Genomic DNA, 17273 nt, shown 5'->3' with positions numbered 1-17273 from the left:
GTATAAGATATATTGGCAAAAGAACTTGTATAGCTGTGTCTCCCCTATAGCTATACTGGCAAAAACTTTCTAGTATAGATAAGGCCAGCTATTCACTTTGCATGCATGCACACGTGAAAATCAGAGTTGCAGGTGTTGCCTGATCTTTAGATTATGTATGTATTATATTGATTACTTAAGAATCCCTAGTTATCACTTTGAGGGTTGCCAGGTTCTTGCCCCAAGATCAGGTCCAGTATTATTCAAATTATTATATAATTGGGAACCCTGATGTGCACAGTTGCAACTCTTCAGCCAATCACTCAAACAAATTTTTTTACATTTTCAGGAGAGAATTCTGCCCACTTCTTGTTTACAATGTCTCCTGAAAGTGAGAACAGGTGTGCTCGTGGCACTGTTGTAATGGGCATCACAAGATACTTGCTTGCCAGATGTGGTAAAGATTCATATGTCCCTTCATGCTTCAAGCACCATTCCAGGGGACATGTCCCCATGCTGATATCGAGCAGAACACATCAACAATCCAAAGCAGTGTGGACTGACGCATGTTCCTTTTCATTATCTGAGTCAGATGCCACCAGCAGCAGGTTGATTTTCTTTTTTTGTGGTTTGGGTTCTGTAGTTTCTGCGGACTGTTGCTCTTCTAAGACTTCTGAAAGCATGCTCCATATCCCGTCCTGCTCAGATTTTGGAAGGCACTTCAGATTCTTAAACTTTGGGTTGAGTGCTGGAGCTATCTTTAGAAATCTCGCATTGGTATCTTCTTTGCGTTTTGTCAAATTTGCAGTGAAAGTGTTCTTAAAATGAACAACATGTGCTGGGTCATCATCTGAGACTGCTATAACATGAAATATATGGCGGAATGCGAGTAAAACAGCAGGGGACGTACAGTACTTCCCCAAGGAGTTCAGTCACAAATTTAATTAACACATTATTTTTTTAACGAGCGTCATCAGCATGGAAGCATGTCCTCTGGAATGGTGGCCAAAGCATGAAGGGGCATAAGAATGTTTAGCATATCTGGCATGTAAATACCTTGCAATGCCAGCTACAAAAGTGCCATGCAAATGTCTGTTCTCACTTTTCTGGTGACATTGTAAATAAGAGGGCAGCATTATTTTTTTGTGTAAATGTAAACAAACTTGTTTCTCTCAGCAATTGGCTGAACAAGAAGTAGGACTGAGTGGACTTACAGGTTCTGGAGTTTTACATTGTTTTGTTTTTGAGTGCAGTTATGTAACCAGAAAAATCTACATTTGTAAGTTGCACTTTCATGACAAAGAGATTGCACTACAGTACTTGTATGAGGTGAATTGAAAAATACTATTTCTTTTATCATTTTTACAGTATAAATATTTGTAATAAAAATTATATATACTTTTATTTCAGTTACAAAACAGAATACCATATATATGAAAATGTAGAAAAACATCCAAAATATTTATACATTTCAATTGGTATTTTATTGTTTACCAGTGCCATTAAAACTGCGATTAATCGCAATACATTTTTTAATCTCAATTTTTTTGAGTTAATCACGTGAGTTAACTGCGATTAATCAACAGTCCTAGCTTTTAGTAATCATGTAGTCCATACTTCTAACCGTGCAATGTGATCATGCAACGCTCGCTATCCCAGGCTGCAATATACAGTAGGAAAGATAGTCATTGAAATAGTTTCAACAGCTATCAGTTAAAGGAGATGTGAAGTATTTTTGTTTCCTTTTACTATATTTGTCCATATTCCCAGTTCATAAATATATAAAGAATAAAGTAGCCTCCCACACTTAAATTAAAATGTCTACCCAAAAGCCATATTATTAGGTACAACTTTGATGTGTGAAGCTCTGGCTGTTTCAGTATTGTGTGCGTACAGATCTCAGGTCTTGTACTTCAGCCTTACATGTTTTAACAGAAATTACAGCTTGTATCTTGATCAGCTAGCACAAAATGATGAAAGTGTACATACAAATTAAATGTTAAAGGACCATTTAGGTTGTACACTTAAAATCAGAAAACAGTCAAGAAATCCTAAAGTTAAGCAAAGTTAACTTCTATGTTATAGATCTGTACACTTTACTGTTTGTCGTATAATGAACAACAATTTATTAAGCTACATGTTTAGCCAGAGAAAAAGAAACAGAAAATGTTAGGTATTCTATAGGCAATGCAGCTATAACTGAGCCCCTTGAGGCAAGAGCCATCCTTTTAAGTGGAAAGCACCTACTACGTCATGGGTATGATCATAAGCAAAACAATAACAAGAACAGAGTTTGAAACTTTAACTTTTGCATTCCCTGACTGTCTTCACATTGGATTACCAAAATGTTTTGATTAAAAGCATTGTAATATAGCTGACGTATTGTAAACATTGACAACTAATTTCAGTAACAGAAAAGGTCAAATATCATTGCATGCAAAATGTAAACAGATGTGCAGCTGCACTTTGGCTCAAATTTGCAGGAAACATTCTCAAATCACACTCCCTGCAGTAAAGGAACTTACTCTTGCCTACCATATTCACCTCACTGATGCATGACAAGTGAGCTCAAGGTTTCATGCGGAGCATTTTTAAAATGCTAATGTTTTGTTCAGCAAAGGCAATCTCTCTTTCTCTTTTTTATTTATTTATCTATTTATATAATATATATGTATTATATATATAATATAAAATGTAAAAGTATGGCTATCTGTGCTTTACAACCAGAGTCCTCTTTCTTCTTCCACTTCTGTTTCAAACATTAACAACTGAAACAGATTTACTTTCTGTGTAGGATTATAAAGTAGCAGAACAAATCACTTAATTCAAGCTTATATATATATATATATTAGTTCTACCATATTTTCAGAAGCCCCTAGTTTTCATCTGAAATAAGAGCAAAAGTGTACAGCAGTATAAAGAAAGCAGAGCCATCAGTGTTCAGATGACATTTTTGTCTTTTTTCATTCAAGGGAAGATAGGAGATGCAGCCGAGACAATGTACTGTCTTTGTCCTAGTGTCCGACTGAGATAGGGGTTTGGCTAATGCTCAGGTAGGGTGGGGGCAGACACCGTGCAAAATGGCAGCAATTGTATCAATTGCCTTTTGGTAATAAAGTTCACAACTTCAGGACTCTTCTGGATTCCCAAGACGTAGCAATAGCCGGGCATGCTTTTATTCAGTTGCATCTGTCAAGAAGCATTTTCATAGCTATGAACAATGCTGCAGTCATCATCTGTGCCTTCGTTACCTCCACAATGGCTTACAGAATCATGCTCTAACTGAGACTACCCTTGGATGTCACAAAGAAATTAGTTAGTGTAAAATGTGGCTACTCACTTAGCTTTGCTTCTCAGGTGCATCATTTTTAGGTTTGATTGAAAAATTTCCATTGAAACTGCTTTTCAATGACAAAGTTGGGTTTTCAATTAAATGACCTTTTTTGCCAAGTGCTTTTTTTTGCTATATGTATCTGCTTTTGTGTGCAGAAAATGTTGATTGGTATCGTGGGTGGGGAGGGAGAAATTGAGTATCTGAAAACCAAAAAGTCTCATTAAGAGGCAAGAGCATGGTGCATCATGGAAGATGTAGTCCACGTATTAAGCTCAGCCCATGGAGGGGAACAGGCGCATGAAACACAAAACTACAGATCTAAGGCACCAATGCAGCATTTCAGAATAAGAGTATTTCAGTTTTGGGCCAAAATATTTCATTTTTAAATTTTTTTGCCAAAAGTTGAAACTTTCTGTGCAACATAAACTTCATTTTCTGACCAGCTTGAATTATTTTACACCTGTTTTCCATAAACTTCATTATCTGCCTGTATGTTACTGGTTGTAATTCAAGGTTTTGATTTAGATCTAGAGCCTTAACATTTCGCCATTTCAGAAGGAAGGGGCTGCCGCCTTTCTCATAGAAATTCAAAGTTACTCAGTGGAATTGAATCTGCTGGAAAGGAAGCCTGCTGCATAATTGGTGGATTTTTTAAAATATGTTCAAGTTAAGTAAAAAGAAAATTACATGGGAACAGGGAAGTACCAAATGTTATTACCAATAACAAGTAAGAGAGAAGAACTGCCATCTTCTTCAGTGTTCCCCCTTCTCTCTCCAGCTATTATGGTTGGGGGAGGGGAACCTTAAAAGCAGGAACTGAGTATAAAATCGTGCATTGATGTCTGTCACTATTTGTAGAGAGCTTCAAACAACTCTGAGAGGTCTGAACTTTTCCATTCATCTCACTGCAGTCTGAGATACCTGTTCTCTCCATGTGCGTTTGTCCTAATAATCAGCATCCATTGGGATGTTTTGTTAACAGTACTCAGCAATGAACAGTGTGGGACCAGAAGCTAGGCTTGCTCAATGAAGGAGATGAGTTCCAGTGATCCACCAGAGCCCAAGCCTACTGAAAGGCTTTTGCCTAAAGCTAGCATCTTGAATGGTGGAATTTTATTTGTAGGCTACAAAGGGCCATTGAACTGACTTTCTGGCATGTCTCTGCTTTAATCAGCATTTTACATTGTATACGTGCTCCCAAATTAGGATGGGGGTATTTTTAATAAATCAGAATCATATATAATCAAATTTGGTTCGTTGTAGTACTTCATTATTTATGGTAGACAGATATGACAGCAAGATCTTACAGGCTACACCACTTTTTTTTTTCTTCATGTCCCCCTTGTGTCTCGTTCCTGTTTAAAATGTCAGCTCACCAACAGTTAGGTTTCACTGAAAGTGAAAATGTTAGATACTCTGATTATGGAAAGAGTTGTCCTTAAAAGGACCGAACATAATGAAAAGTACTCCTTCCTTTTTAAAATATTCTTTCTTGGTTTAAAAGCAAACTTCATCCAAAACCATCTCCATTCCAAAATGAAGACCATTATTGGTGGTCTTCAAAATCTATTTTTGATAGAGCTCTAGGGTGGCAGACATAGTAGGGAACAGACTTCTCTGGTGGTGGTGGTAGTGGTTTTAATACATGTTAAAGGTATTATTTCATAAAACATACGTTTATTATGCAGTTATCTCAGCTTGCAGGCATATGGCTCTCCAGTCTGTATAAAACAGTACATAACTGTAACCCATAGAGACTCCAGGTTTATTTAGGTCCCCTGACTCTAAGCAAAAATAACAAAATAGCAAAATGTGAATAGAAGGTTGCTTAAATGTAATGGTCTTTAAAAAATCCTATAAGGAAGCACTTGTCTAATTTTAAATTCCGTGGCTTATTATCTCTACTGAGATGCAAGTAAAAGCTATTTAAATAATTTTTTTTCAACACACTAGTTTCAACCATGCTCTCTAAATAAATCATGCAACCCTATAAAAATGTTTAAATGGCCAGATGTCATCTGATGTAGTAAGAAACATCTGGTAAGGAACCTGTCCAGAGAAGAGCAATTTTTTTCCCGATCGATCTCACTCACTCACACACACACCCCACCCCTAGCCTCAGAAACACAGGCCCGCCCCCTAAGATCTCAGCCAGTCCCATATTTGATGGTTCTGTGTTTGGATATGGTATTGTCCGAGCACTTACTCCCATATACACATGTATCTACTTTTGCACTCTGCAAACTATCCTTAGGAGTTGACTGTTTTTGTTTTATTCTTTATCTAAACCACTCTTCGTCAAGGAACTAAAACAGATGTCAAGCTTCTGAACCTCAAGAGGTGTGTGTAGAGGGAAACTTTTGTAAAAGCCAAATAGAGTTGCACTCTTAAAACTTGCACATAACTTTCCGTTTTCCCATTGCTGAAGCTGCTGCACACATAGTACTTAGTGCTGTTCTTGGGAGAAAAAACATGCATCACATCCGTTCTTGGTTTTCTGCACAAATCATTAACATTTTTCTATAAAAATGAAAATAAAGTTACTCAAATTTGATTTACTTGGAAAGTTGTAGGAAAGTCTGACATAGTTTCCATGAAAAGGGATTCAACAACTTGAAATTATTACACTGTACATTCATCCTGGATTAAAAAATAAGGCCCAGATCCTATGGTGCTATAAATCAGGGTAACTCTGTTGGAGCTAATGGACCTATGCTAATTTACATCAGCTAAGGAAGAAACATCACAAATGTTTCCCAGGCACCATCAAAAATGCCATGGGGAGCCTGGGGTGGGACGGGGGACTACTGACATTTTGTGAAATAAAACTCTGTGTAAATGCAGTAACATTAGCAGGATAGTGTAAAGATGTTTACACTGATAGAGATATTCTGTTGTCCTGTTATGCTATATTTTGATTGTTATGATGATAGAATATAACCACTACTTTGATGCATAATTGGCATAGAGTCCATTTATTTGTATGAAATCTACTGAGTGAGCCAAAGTGGGACAACCGCATCTTTTTGACAGTAAGTCCCTAAGTGTTCAATGGAATTCTGGCATTTCTCTTCTTTGGTGTATAACACGGGTGCAATTATGTTCAAAACTAAATGAACAAACACAACTCCCTAGCCAAGAATATTCAATAAGGTATTTACTTAGTGTAAGAGTGTACTGTTGAACAAGTGCAACCAACTATTAAGGTTAAAAAATGTCTAATGCTTTGCTGAAATTATTTCCTCCAATTTTTCCACCTTGATTTCTCTCTCCTGTTGAGTCTTTCCCAAATGCAGCCCTAACCCACTGAGCAGCAATAAACTGCACATACTTAAGAGACATAACTCTGTCCCTTGACAGACACTTTGTATCCTCTATAATCTAATCAGTTATATATTGGTACTTGCTTCTATACCTTGACTGGATAAGCACACAGATACTCATGCATGAAGCTTTGAAACATTTTCACACTCCTCCCTGTCAGAAATCTCTATTTTATGTGTGTTTACAGACAGCCAACATGAAATAGGTGTGAGGAGGGCTGAAGAAAACTCACTAATACACTTCAGTTAATATTTATTCTCTTTTTCTGCTGTAATTTGCCTAGCTCTAGGTCCTGATCCTGCACCAGAATCTGTGAGCTCTCTTGTGCAATTTTGTGGAATATCTCTGCACTCTTGTGGAATCATATTTACTTCAATGCAGCACTGGGGCTTTTAGTAGCACAATGTTCTGGATCTCTCATGCTTTTGTATAGCCATCTTTGTTGTACACCTGGAGCCAGAGCCTGGGAATACTCCGGGAAGAAAGTTACATAAGGTGTTTGCAGCATCAGGACCTTAGACCCATAAATTCTTTTATTTCTTATACAGCCCTGAGAATTCTGTTGGTAACAAACAAGTAATTACCATGAATACCTTTAGAAAAGTAGAGGAAGGAAATGAGCACCCATTTTTCACCCCTCTTATTTTGTTTGTTTCCTATAGGCCAGATTGAGCCTGGTGCTGCACAAGTAGGGGAGAGTATGGAACAAGCCTCTCGCTCATCACCTTCAGACCTTTATGCCGCTTTCGGAATGTGTCTAACACAAGCACTCTGCTAGCCTTAGTACTGCCACTGCCTTTATCCTTGCCAAGGACAGGTGGTCTGGTGTGACAGGGAATGTATACCTCACTGTGCAAAAGGGTGTTGGCGCTCCAGCTTTGAGGAATGTTGTATGAGTTCTCCTTCTGCAGCGTACCTCCTCCTCCACACCTTCACTATGTGGCTGTCAAGCTGCTTAGAGTAGTTCATGAGCCAGAGTGCTAACCTCACGGCAGCCTGTCAAGGAACAGGGTGCAAACCCCAAACTGGTTGTCTGTTCTGTACTTAGATTTCACCAACCAAGTAACATGTGAACTCCTAAAGCATAATGACAGCCTTAACATGGAATCAGAGACAGTCCCCTTGGGCACTCTAGTCTATCTTGCTGCCCAGGCAAGCCTGCCTTTGTGATGGGCCCCTTGCACCAAAAATCACAATATTCAGATTACTCCCAGTCCCAAAGGACCAGTCACTTACCCCAGGTCAATTGTACTTCAGATCTCAAACCAGAGATAATACTTGTAGCCATCCTATAATACTAAGTAAAAGAGATGTCAATACAAGGTTAATGCATGTAAACATACACAAATGAGATACCCTTTGGAATCTAAGACTTATAGTAGCTGCTATAATATGCAAGCTCTGTCTGTCCTTTAGAACTAACCTAAGCTAAGCAGTCTGGGGAATCCCTTGCTTATGCTTAGAAATATTGCACAAGCTCATGGGACAAGGATTTGTTTGTGCACATCTCCACTTCATGGATAGGGGGAGAGCAATCAACAAAGTCTTTTGTCCATTGATGTTCTTCAAAGGCTTGTCTGATGTCTATAGGCCTTCTCTTGTTGGGGAAGAGATGACACACCTTTTGTGGTAAACTATTATTTCCCACTTGGCAATGCTTCTCTCCTGACTGTGGGGTTTTACAGTTTTAGGAAACACTTTTATAGTTACGGAGCAAGCACTTAAAATATTACCTTATAATATCGGTATCCTATGTTATAAGTAAGATTAATACATGCAGCATCCTATATGCATTTTGTTAAGTCTAAACATGGTCTTATAACTCGAATATCTACTTTAACAGTACTAACACACAGGTGAGCCAGACTGGTTTCCACCTATGCATTTGTCAATGGTCAGTGAGTCCCCAGGGTCTTGGCATAAGCTGGCACCTGGTCTGCCAGTATCAAGGTGGGCCGTAGCGTATATCCACACTTCAGCAATATATTCAGTGACGTACAGCAGTTTCTGGTTTTCTTTTCTCCAAACAAACTCACTCATCTGTGTATAAGCCTAGAAAACCTGTGTATGAGCTGTGCCACTGTACAACTTGCAGCATAGACATACCCTTAGTTTTGCAGGCTTTTGCAACTCAGATTTTCACTGGAATCTGAATTTCATTGCTCATAAACATTTATGGCACAGTGAGACTCGCCAAAATAAACTGCCATCATTCCATGAGTGGAACTTCTGTTAGTGGGCTGGCTCTAGCTTATTGGAATATATATGACAAGTGGGTTTTAAAATAAAAATTATTCAAGATAATAGTGGCTCAGAGGTGAAAGGATTAAGACTGTGTGTAATGAAAACTATTATTTATAGTCATTTCTACTTCACTAACTGCTTTAGATAAATTAATTAAAATCCCAAATCAATACCAGAATATATGTGAAGTCTTAGGTTGTGCATATATAAAATTAAAACCAAACAATTTAAAATCAGTTCATTTTTTTTATTTTACCTGCCAAGATCTGAATTCAGTCTTCTCAGCTTCTTCTTCAACAGCTGATACCATCTGTGAAAAAGAAAAAAAGAAACTCTCTATACTGCTTTAGGTGCTAATGATGCTATCCACTTTTAGATGAAAAGTAGAAAATAATGTGCTCACATCTTGGTAGGTAAAAAGCGATTATGTTAATTTTTTATGATTTTTGGGTCAGACTTGCTGAGTGATCCTCTGGCTGCTTTTGCAACGTTCTGAGACTACAAACCAGCTATAAACCTGGTTTAACTAGCAGCTAAGAGTGCATGGTTGTTTTGCATCACCAACTTCATGCAAAGTAGCTGGTGAATCTGGCCCATCACTGTTTTCTATAACCTCCATTATACTGTATTTGCGTATGATAAATGTGCCAAGGACAAATGATTTTGCAGTTCTAGGCACTTTTATGTAGCTGTGTAGTGAGGATGATTTATTAAAGGATATCATTCACAGGTTAGTTATGATGGCAGAAGTCATGATGGTATAAGCATCCTCAGATAACACACTGATACTACAAACCATTGTGATATTAGGCACATGCTGTATCCGTGATGGGTTCCAATATGGTGGCTTCTCTTGGGCTAATTGTAGTACCAGCCAGATGACTTCCACAGATTCAGTTTTGTTAAAGTTCCTTTGCCAGATAACACCTATTACAAGCCATACCCAATTTAAAGGCTCAAAATAGTGCACTTACCACCCTTTTCGCGTATTAGACAATCTGCACCACTGACAGAACAAACTCTGATAAATTATTTGCTATTTGTACTACTGGAGCCCCTTAAAGCCTTGGTCATGGACCAGGACCCCATTGTGGTTGGTGCTGTACAAACACAACCAAAAGGTAGTCCCTACCCCAAAGCCCTTACAATCTAAACAAAAACCGTGGTCTTTATAGCACAAAAGAATGTAGTTGCACAATTCCAAATTCTGCAAGACCAAAATAGAACCAAAAGTGGAGGAAGAGAGTTTGGGGGAGAAGGAAGCTCATAGACATGTTGGGGAAAGGAGATGGAAGAGGGTGTGGAGGTGGGAAAAAGTGAGTCTTTTGGCGGATGAGGGGTGAGGAATAAGAGGCTGGGAAGCCTAGAGATTAGCATCCAAATCCTTGGGGTCTGTTCCAAATATGACCTCCAAACATTGAGCTTTATCCATCGCTAGTGGACATGCTGTTGCTGCTACTTTGATTCTCCTACTGCCTCTTTTCTGAGGGTCAAGCCCTGCTGTCTTTATTTAAGAAAGCAGTCCTGTTGACTGCAATGGGACCATATCAATGTATAATTCTCTCCTCTTCTGTATAGGTTCTTATACCATCCTTGTGGAAGGTACTCAGATATACTAGTGCATCAATCAATATGACTCACATCTGTCACATGTTTGTTCTTTTGTCCTCACCCCAGGGATAGAATGTTTGCAGTATACTCTTGTTTTAGTAGGTTTGGGGATTTTTTTTACATGCACATAATGCTATGTTTTTCTGTTAGAGGTGGCAGGTGGAAGAAGTGTGCCTTGCACTTAAAGCCTTGAGTTCTTATGGGAGATTGTTCCACAGCATTAGACTGTTCCAAAGGCACAACTGCATCAAAACTACTTTTTTGTACAATGGTGTTGTTGCTTAGTTACAAAAAAATAATAATGTTCAGCGACATAAAGGACTCCCTGTACCCTTCAACCTCTTCTTTCCCTGAATGACATACACTTGCAGGGGAAATGGCAAGAACTGGTATTACCTTTTCTTTCTTTCTTTTTGTGAGTGACTGGTCATAGCCAAAAGCAGCTGAGTACTGTGCATGCAGTCACTAAGGGAATGACTTCACATGTGAGCAAGCTAGTGCTCCAAAATGAAACTGAAGGTTAGGCGGGAATATTGTTGATTGCACACAGAGGAGTAACTGCACCAATGCAGCTGATCAGCACTTGCTGTTTACACTGGCATGGCGCAATACAGAGTGACACAGCCGTGGACCGTATGCGCCTTAGCTTTGCCCACAGCAAGTGCAGTCACAATGGTGGTGGGAGCATTTGTGCACAATGGCAAACAATTTTGTGTGTTGGTGCATGGTGTGCTGCAGGCATGGCAACAGGTCGCAATGGTGCTGGCCACACCTGTCCTCATGTTTACCAGGTAAACTGCACCAACCCCCTTTTTGTCCTTCTTCAGTGCACCCGCTCAGTTGACAGGCCTGGCTTCCTGCACCTCTCTGTGGTACAACCAGTCCCAGACTAGATCTCTGGGCTGCAGCCTCCCTGTTCCCAGCAATGTTCTTGTGACAGACCCTACTGAGTTTGGCACCTGTAAGCCTTTTCCTGCAGGAGCCTCAGACAGTGGCTGATTAGTGACTCAAAACAGTTTTTTCTTAACAAATCATTATTCATTATTTCACTCAAAGGTACATAGCACACAGAGGGTTAAGACAACAGAGTCCTATAGGCATATTTCCCCATTACTTATACATTAATCCTTCCTTGCCAGTATTTGTAAATTCCTCTCAGCTCGACTAACCCTCATCTCTGGATGGGAGGATCCAACTGTCCTGCTTGCAGCATTTTCTGTCCTTATGTGTCTCAGTCTGGGTGTCAGCCTCAATCTTCTTACAACCCTTCCCCCCCTTCCCTTCTTCTTTAGCCCAGCATCTTTAAGGCTTTCATATTCCCTTTGATCATGGATTTTTGGTCTGGGAAGAATGTTTCGCCAGACTAGCTGGAGCCAGGCAGGGGGTATTCCCCCCCAATTAATGGTTTCCCCATTGTTTCCTCATGGACTCTTCCTATAGCGTATCATAGCACTTTATCTTTGCCGTTGTTTCATTTCCTGTCAGTTTCTCTCTTACAGCTTCCTTTGATATTCTCCTGCCTGAATGCACAGAGTTAAATCACATAGGGCACAACACGGGTGTGTGATATTTATAAAAAATAATTACATAAATCTCTTTCTCCATAACTGCAGTCTGGACAAAGCTATGAGCAGCAGAGGTGGTTTAGCGGAGAAATGGTCAGAGTTACACTAATGATATTACTGAATCCTGAATTCAGGGGACAGATTATCAAATTTCTCCATGGAAAGGGATTTAACTTCCTACCAACCCAGGTCCACAGAAGCCAAAAGGTATGTCTTTACCTTTGTGGCAATAGATCAACAATCAAAAGCCACAACCCTAGCAGAAGTATCTTGATGGGCTGATTGTCTATGGGCTGCTCAGGGGCATGCTTTCAACTTCAGCGTTTGAATGAAGGCTGATGTTGTACCGCAAAACAGCTGTGATGAATCTACACAAGAATGAAGGGTTGCTAGCAGTAATAATACCGCTCTAAACTAACGCAATTCCCTGCTCCTTGCAGGATGACTGAGTAGCAGCAGACCACACGAGGCGACAAATTTTGAAAGAATGCTTGAGAGTAAACAATGATGCTGGTTACAGAAAATAAATAGAAAATAATTATTTTTTATTTTATTTCTTTGGTTCGCAATGCTGGAAAAATAAAAGAGGCGGTATAGTTTCCTAAACCACACATGCTTCACCACAGACCATCTAATTTTTTTGCTGGTATCCAAACACAAGAGGCATGGGATATCCCCCTTCATCTCTTTGGGTGGTAAATTGTCATTCAGTCCATGGAGAATAAAAGAAACAGATGCAAAGAAACGAAATTGTGGTCCTTGATTTTACAGGTTGGATGAGGCTCTCCATCCTCATAGCGCCGCTGCTAACCCCATGAAGCAACACGTTGTAATGAGGGTGACGGTGTAAGCATTTAGCTATGGCACTGTGGTTAGCACACATTACCACTTTGAAGACAGGTTGAGTGAATCTGTAGAGACTGATCAGTCAGCTTTGCAGGGATCCTAACTGAGTACAGCAATGTGGCTGGATACTTCTTGTCAATGTGTTGGCCACCTGTGGGCAGAAGAAATCCTAGACATGTCCAATTCATCTCAAAAACCATAGCTGTGGATAGAATGAGTTAGACTGTACATAGACACGTAATCAAACCAACCAATGACTAAAACCAGCAATTACTCTGATTTTAGTTGCTTGTGTTTTAAACAGGTCTTCCAAGAGAAATAATATGACAGCTCTAAAGCAGCACTATTGTAAGGTGGAGAAGAGTTGGACCACTGCTGTGGAATGGTGTTGGTGAAGTAGTAAACACTTACTATTGGTTTGCTATCATTTTGTGGCCTGAGGTGGTGGTATTGATGCCCATTTACATTACTTCCAGGTATACATGGAAATACTCAGGAATCTCTAAGCTGCGTAAATAATATCACATATTTATTTATCCAAAAATTTATCCCATGAGTATGTTACACGTTTTTCACTTGTCTCCTGCTGAAAACATTTCAATGATCCTATCAAAGAGCTGAAACAGTAACATTTTGAGGAAGCACAAATTACAAAGAGCAAACAGGTGAAGAGTTCACAAACAAACCAGTATTCTTTAAATTGTTTGTCTAAATGTATTGGCCAACAACAACAACAACAAAAAAAGCACATTCAAAGGAAATCAGGATTAGTTCCCTAATCCTATAAATGGATAAATTCCTAACGAATATTATTAATGATGAATAGTGTGACCTGGTGTATTGTACCATATTTTTTTCTTAGATAAGGGCTGGACTGTTGTAAATCCATACTGCGCATGCACAGTTATGTTACTAGTTTGCATTTGCAGCTGTTCTGAGTGAGCAAGCAAATTGATAATTGGGCATGGAATGGATAGTTACATACTCTCCTGATACTCTGCGTGCAACCATAGTAACTATTAGATACCCAATTGTGCACTTGCATTTTTGTACGCCGTTGTCCATGATCTGTTTTAAAATCCAGGCCTTGTAAATCAGGCCTCATTCAAACTCCTAAAGAAAAAAAAGTAGCAGTTTGGAGAAAAGTTCCTTTTCTTAATAGCAAAGATGTTTACCAAAAACAGTGATTAATCAAAATGTTTAAAAAAAACCAAAACCCCACTCCTCACAAGGCAATGCTGGAAAACAGGCTTTTTTTAGAATTTTCTTCAGAGTGGAACAAATAAATGGCTTTGATACCACAGCAGTGACATGTTGTCTAAGTCTGTCTGGATACAAACTTACAACTGAATCGTAAATTGTCCCACCATACTCAGTACCTCACCTGAATGCTTTTGTATTCCCTGTAGCACCACCCACTCAGAAAAAAAAGAGGATTTTAATTTAAGATCTGTTTGAGATTAGTGGGTAATTTGAATTTACTGGAGACAGTGAATCCCAGATAATTTATTTCAAAGCCGGGTGCTGAATGTAGCCAGAAGATTTTTCCAAAATCTTGTAGCTGAAACTTATTTGAAATAGGATAGTCAGAAGGGAAAAAAAAACCAAGTGGATTTTTAGCTAAAATTGGTCATTTTAATTAACTGGGGATGATTTGAGTCCACAGACAATTCATTAGACTGAAGCTGCGGTTGCATAACAGATGGTTGGGTTTCATGTGCTGTGTGATACTGAAAGACTTTCCAGTGTACTCGAGCAGAAATCCATGTGAAATATAATTTTTATGTAAATTTCCCAGCGGCAAAGAAAAAACTGCAATTACTAGAAGTAACAAGCTTACTCTCTAGTAAAAGTAGTGTCATTTGGCTTTTGAAATGCACCAGAAACCTTGAAGAGATTAATGTAGTGAGTGTTAGCAGCCCCACCCTGGACCTACCCTCGTAACAAAGGTACCTGGATAATTTCAAGTATCAGGGTAGCCATGTTAGTCTGTATCCACAGGGGGCTACAACAGTGGTACCCTCAACTCACCTAACAATATTGTTAATCTATCCAACCACACACTTAGCCCGGCGGAAGAGTCTGTCCTATCTCGGGGACTCTCTTTCTGCCCCACCACCCCCACGAACATGATACAGTTCTGCGGTGATCTGGAAGCCTACTTTCATCGTCTCCGACGTAAGGAATATTTTCAACACACCCACTGAACAGTGCACTGACCCACAGGAACCCTCCTACCAACACTACAAGAAGAATAATTCTGTGTTGACTCCTCCTGACAGTCGAAATGGCAGACTGGACTTCTACATAGAATGCTTCCACAGACGTGCACAGGCTGAAATTGTGAACAAACAGCATCACTTGCCCCATAACCTCAGCCGTACAGAACACAATGCCATCCACAGCCTCAGAAACAACTCTGACATTATAATCAAAGGGGCTGACAAAGGAGGTGCTGTAGTCATAATGAACAGGTCGGATTATGAACAGGAGGCTACCAGGCAACTCTCTAACACCACATTCTACAGGCCACTATCCTCTGACCCCACTGAGGGTTACCAAAAGAAATTACACCATCTGCTCAAGAAACTCCGTGGTACAGCACGGGAACAAATCTACATGGACACACCCCCGGAGCCCCGACCAGGGGTATTCTATCTGCTACCCATGATCCATAAACGCTGGACGCCCCATCATCTCAGGCATCGGCACTCTTTCAGCAGGATTATCTGGCTATTTGGACTCTCTCCTCAGACCCTACACTACCAGCACTCCTAGCTATCTTTGAGACACCACCGACTTTCTGAGGAAACTACAATGCATTGGTGATCTTCCTGAAAACATCATCCCAGCCACCATGGATGTAGAAGCTCTTTATACCAATATTCCACAACAGGATGGACTACAAGCTGTCAAGAACAGTATCGCTGATGAGGCCACGGCACACGTGGTGGCTGAGCTTTGTGACTTTGTCCTCACCCACAACCATTTCAGATTTGGGGACAACTTATACCTTCAAGTCAGTGGCACTGCTATGGGTACCCGCATGGCCCCACAGTATGCCAACATTTTTATGGCTGACTTAGAACAACGCTTCCTCAGCTCTCGTCCCTTAATGCTCCTCCTCTACTTGCGCTACATTGATGACATGTTCATCATATTGACCCAAGGGAAGGAAGCCCTTGAATTTCCACCCCACCATCAACCTCAACCTGGACCAGTCCACACAAGAGATCCACTTCCTGAACACTAGAGTGCATATAAGTGATGGTCACATAAACACCACCCTATACCGGAAACCTACTGACCGCTATACTTACCTACATGCCTCCAGCTTCCATCCAGGATACATCACACGATCCATTGTCTACAGCCAAGCCCTAAGATACAACCGAATTTGCTCCAATCCCTCAGACAGAGACAAACACCTACAAGATCTTTATCAAGCGTTCTTAAAACTACAATACCCACCTGGGGAAGTGGGGAAACAGATTGACAGAGAGAGACGGGTACCCAGAAATCGTCTACTACAGGACAGGCCCAACAAGGAAAATAACACCACTGGCCATCACGTACAGCCCCTAGCTAAAACCTCTCCAGCACATTATCAACTATCTACAACCTATCCTGGAAAATGATCCCTCTCTCTCCTAGACCTTGGGAGGCAGGCCAGTGCTCACTTACAGACAGCCCCCCAACCTGAGGCAAATAGTCACCAGAAACTACACACCACACCACAGAAACACTAACCCAGGAACCAATCCCTGTAGCAAACCTCGTTGCCTACTCTGTCCCCATATCTACTCTAGCGACACCATCAGAGGACCCAACCACATCAGCCACACCATCAGAGGCTCATTCACCTGCACGTCTACTAATGTGATATATGCCATCATGTGCCAGCAATGCCCCTCTGCCATGTACATTGGCCAAACCGGACAGTCCCTACGTAAAAGAATAAATGGACACAAATCAGACATCAGGAATGGTAACATACAAAAGCCAGTAGGAGAACACTTCAATCTTCCTGGACATTCTATAGCAGATTTGAAAGTAGCTGTACTTGGACAAAAAGACTTCAGAAACAGACTTCAAAGAGAAACTGCAGAACTAAAATTCATTTGCAAATTTAACACCATTAATTTGGGCTTGAATAGGGACTGGGAGTGGCTGGCTCATTACCCATCCACTCCCAGTCTCTATTCAAGCCTAAGTTAATTGTATCCAGTTTGCAAATTAATTCCAATTCTATTCAATTAGGCTTGAATAGGGACTTGGAGTGGATGGGTCATTACACAAAGTAAAACTATTTCCCCATGTTTATTTCCCCTGCTCCCCACTGTTCCTCAGACATTCTTGTCAACTGCTGG

Source organism: Chelonia mydas, chromosome 4 (genome assembly GCF_015237465.2).
Source record: "Chelonia mydas isolate rCheMyd1 chromosome 4, rCheMyd1.pri.v2, whole genome shotgun sequence".
NCBI classification, from domain to species: domain Eukaryota; kingdom Metazoa; phylum Chordata; order Testudines; family Cheloniidae; genus Chelonia; species Chelonia mydas.
The sequence above is the reverse complement of the archived record's forward strand: the minus strand, read 5'-3'. Positions refer to the sequence as shown.